Genomic DNA, 4,706 nt, shown 5'->3' with positions numbered 1-4,706 from the left:
TTAAGAGTGTTCATGCTCTCTGAGACTGAGCCGGCTGTGGGAGGGGCGGGGCAAGCGGGACGAGGGGGTGGGGCAATTGGGGCATATGGCCGGGAAAGCGGGGCGTGGGGCGGGGCAAGCGGGGCGTGGGGCGGGGCAAGCGGGGCGAGGGACGGAAATGCGCTGCGCTGCGCGGGCGGCTCCCGCAGAGCTGGGTTCCTCTACAGTAGCACCGCGCTACCCGTCGTGTGGCTCTGGTGTCTTCGTCCTGCTCACAGGTACCAAGGGGTGAGCTGGGTCCAAGGGTTGCGAGCGAACCCAAAGGCCTGGATTCCTCTGGCCTCCTTGCCCTGTCGCCCCTCCTCTCTTGGCCTAGTTTGGGCGGCCTTGAGGCTTCTGCCCCTCCTGGAGGGGCTTTGTGGGGGGTGACCCTAAGGCCTGCCCCGCCAGCAGTGCTGTCCCACAGCTGAGCCTTGCCAAGGGCTCCACACAGCGTCCCTGTCATCCTGACTTCCATCCACCCAGGGGACACAGCTTTCAAACCTGAGGGCCAAACACAGAATTGGTTCAGAAGCCAAGTTGCAGAGAATGCACAGGTGGCAAACGTGCGCTGCAGGAAGTATTTGCAGAGGTTATCTATGCAGAAGCATTTTCAAGGAAAACAAAGAGCGCTGGCAATGATAAGCACGATGCGTGGAAACAGGCTTCTCCATAAACTTTCAAAAAGATAATGGGGTGCTGGGACGCTCAGCAATAGAATGCGTGCCTGGCGTGCAGATGGCTGTGGGTTCTATGCCAGACCCCACGTGTGTGTGTGTGATAACTGGGTGCTTTTTTTTTTTTTTTTTGCTGGTACTGGAGTTTAAACTCAGGGCCTGTGCTTATACTCTACCACTAGAGCTTCTCCCCAACTCATAACTGGGCTTTTATAAAGTTAACCATGCCCTTAGCACTTGATAATCTTATTTCTAAATATTTTCCAAGGCAAATGATAATGACTCAGCAGCGATCTTATTCCTAGCTATTTACCCAAGAGGAATGAAAACCTATGCTCATACCAGTACTTATACACAGGTGTTATACTGTCTTTATAATAGTTACTTAGAGCCTGCTTTTGGTAAAAAACAAAACATGGGCCCACAAGTTAACTAAAATCATCCTGCCTCCATTTGTATGTTTCCTTTGCTCCAAATCGCTGTAACCTTTTTTTTTTTTTGGCAGTCATGGGATTTGAACAAAGGCCTTGCATTTGTTAGGTACGTGCTCTACCACTTGAGCCATATCTCCGGCTTCTGAGTTGCTCTTGCACTCACCTTGAATTCTAGTAGACAGGACTGATGTGTAAAAACACCTTGCAAATAGTGAAAACTACCACCAGGTAACAATGACTAACCAGGCCCGGACTGACCAATCCTGAGTTAATGAGCAACCCAGCAACACCTTTGACCACACTCTGCCTGTGTTGGCCTGGAGCATAATAAATCTCCTTTCTCTGATCTTCACCACTACTTGTCTCCTTAATTGGTGCAGTGGAGTGAGTGGTTAGACCTGACCTGTTGGAACCTTCCAACTTGCTCCTCTGGTTTCAGCTTTACTGTAAGCGCTAGAACGTGGAAACACCCCAAATGTCCTTGCACTGCAGAATGGATAAAGACATAACTGTGGCACATGCATCAATGGAACGCACTACTGACCTACAGAATGACAACAGTGACTCTCACCTGCTGAAAGAACCATGATCAAGACTGCACACTGCATGATTCGTTGTAGGTGACATGGCTACAGAGACACCGCACAGACAAAACTACCCAGCGGCTACCAGGGCAGCTGGTAGGTAGGAGGAGGGGAGGCTCCTGGGGAGTTGGAGGGGTGGTCAGATTGTTCTGTATCTTGGTTCTGGTGGTGACTGCATGACATAGACAATTGTCAAGACTTTCACAACTGCGGGGGGCATGGTTGAAGTGGCAAAACACTTGCCTAGCAAGCATGAGGTCCTGAGTTCAAACTTCAATAACACTGAAAAACCTCCAAAAAACAAAAAGACCAAAACTTGCACAATTGTGTGTTAGTGCAGGCAGGTAAGCAGTCCTGAGGAAGAAGGAGAAAATGACCCAGGCTACAACATTCCATTCTGAAACCCCAGATGGCTCTCACCCTGGATTAATGAATAATGGCCCTATATCTTGATGGAACTCACTCCCCAATCAAAGTTAGACCTGGAAAGGCAAAGAACATCAGGTTTTGAAGGGCAAAGGGAATAAAAAACTCAGGCCTATGCCTTCCCACACCCAGCCAACTCTACACAGGGGCCAAACAATTTGTAAGGGCCATAAGAAGAGGCTCCTGATTTCATGCCACCAACTACCACATTCAACTGGGAAAACCCCCAAACTCCCACAGTTTTGATGGAATGGGTCCTAACACAACTCCCCCTCCCCCAAGTTGTACTTTTGTTTTGCTAATAAATCACATTTCACTATCTTCCTATTCTTCGTGGTTCTTTTGCACACCTGGGCAGTGACCTCCTCTTAGATGTTGTACCCCAAAACTGAGGAATATTATGCAACCACCAATAACATTTACACTAAAAAGGATGACATTTACAATATATAAATTGTACATTTTGAAAGAACTGGAAAAGAAATTGACTAAGTAAAAAATAATAACTATGTATATTTGTGATACAAAGGTAGAATAAATATATATAAACAGTAGGAAAAGGTAACTAGAGAGATGAAATAGCACCGCACTGATTCAGTGTTCTTATACTCACGCTCTAGGCCCAGGGTTCAGTCACCAGCATCACATTAAAAAGTTTCTTTCACTGCATGTGGACTGGCATAATAGCACGTGAAGGTGGACTGGGACTGTGTTGAGTTAAAAATGTGAATCATAGGGCTGGGAATGTAGCTCAGTGGTATAGCACTTGTCTAGTGTGCACAAGGCCCTTGGTTCAATCCTCAACAACAAAAGCACAACATGAAAACCAAACCTTTCATGTGTAGTGCCACTGTCACGAATGGGTCTCAGCTGTTGCCACCTTGTTCCTGCAGTGCTCTACTTCTACTTCCTCTGTCCTCTCCTCTCTTCATGTTTACAAGCTCAGCTTGTTCTACTAACAGTGAAGATCAAAAGCAGTTAAGGGAGGGAAGCCTTTTATCTGGCCTTTTATCTGGCCTAATGTTGCAGCATCAGAGGCAGGACAGGAGGGTGTCTCCTGGGTGACTCTCAAAGTGAGTGGAACAGTCTGCTTCTATAGCCAGAAAGGAAGCATAACTCAGTGTCTGCACCAATCATAGCACAGTTGCTCATGTCACCTGTCATGGTAGTCCCCAGTACAAATGAAGGACTGTATTTGCACCAGTAACGAGCCTTCTGCTGGGCCACCATGGGTAGTGCTCCCCACTTGCTCTGGGGAGAAATGGCTGCAAGGTCATTGCAGGTCTCCCAGGCTGTTTGCTGGGACAGAGCCTCAGGAGCTAGAGATGTGCTTCAGTAGCAAGCAGATGTGGTTGTCATGTAGCTTCCTCAAGGTCTGGTGCCATTTCCAGAGCAGCTGAGATTGGCATGAAAGTGGTCCAGCTGTGTACTCAGCTGAAAGCCCTTTACTCAAAGCAGCCAGGATGCCAGGTAACGGTCTGACAGCTGTTCATAGGGAGCCTGGGTTCAAATCACCCAGGCTCCCTGACCTTAGCATATTTAAAGGAAAAATGAACATTACAAGGGGTGCTTGCAATAGAGGCTCATCATAACATAACAGTGGTTTAAAGAATTTAACAGTGCTCCAGCAATGCTTAACTCCTTCCCCAGTGGCCCAGGAGAGCTGTGTCCCTGTAATCTGTCTCAAACCTTGTACTGGAGATACTGGTTATCTCAAATATTTCAGTGTGTGTGTATCAATGACAGATAGTTGGTGATTTCACTACAATTCCATTATCACAGTAGTAAAATTCACAATTCATTGCTATCATCTACCAGGTGCACACTCAAATGTGCCTGATTGGTTTATTATGGTTATTATTACTGTACATTGTGACATTATCATTATTCTTGGGGTACATTGTGACATTTACAGAAGTCCTGATTGATTTTGTTTTGAGACAGGGTCCAGTTTTGTGGCCCGGGTTTGTCTTGAACTCCTGGGCTGAAGCCACCCTTCTGTCTCAGCCTCCTGAGTGTGGGGACTACAAGAAGTCACCACCATGCACAGTTAATATCCATGCTTTCTGATGAGAAATCTGCTGTCATTGGATTTGTTTTTCCACATGGGTAAAATGTCACTTTTCTCTCTCTGGTCTTAAGATTTTCTTACCTTTATTTTATTTTATTCATTTTTTTTTTTAGTGGTACTAGGCTTTGAGCTCAGGGCCTCATGCTTGCTAGGCAGGCGCTCTACCCCTTGAGCCACTAGGCCAGCCCTTTTTTTGTGTAGGGTATTATTTCAGATAGGGTCTCTCCAATTATTTGCCAGGACTGACTTTGAGCCATGCTCCTCCTGTTCTCAACCTCTGCAGTACTGTGTCATTTCCTTCCCCCCACTCATTATTCTTTCCTCTGGCCATCCGCTTTTTTTTTTTTTTTGGTCTGCATATGTTGGAAAGTCCAAGCTGTTGGCTTCTTCAGCTTCAAGTGTGGGATCCAAGAGGCAAAAAGTAACCCAGGAAACTCACCTGTGTGTCATTCAAAGGGTTCTAAGGTCCCTAGCTAGTCCAAGTTCTCTTTCCCAC

The 4,706-nt window shown here is 46.7% G+C and overlaps 1 long non-coding RNA gene across 1 annotated transcript; it reads left to right on the top strand.

Moving 5' to 3' along the window:
* Positions 1–129: 129 nt before the first annotated feature.
* On the top strand, positions 130–2,628 carry LOC141425024 (uncharacterized). The gene is made up of 3 exons (XR_012450098.1): positions 130–257; positions 1,201–1,809; positions 2,049–2,628. It is a non-coding gene; the product is annotated as an uncharacterized lncRNA (long non-coding RNA).
* The last annotated feature ends 2,078 nt before the right edge of the window (positions 2,629–4,706 follow it).

Source organism: Castor canadensis, chromosome 7 (genome assembly GCF_047511655.1).
Source record: "Castor canadensis chromosome 7, mCasCan1.hap1v2, whole genome shotgun sequence".
NCBI lineage: Eukaryota > Metazoa > Chordata > Mammalia > Rodentia > Castoridae > Castor > Castor canadensis.
The sequence above is the reverse complement of the archived record's forward strand: the minus strand, read 5'-3'. Positions and strand labels throughout refer to the sequence as shown.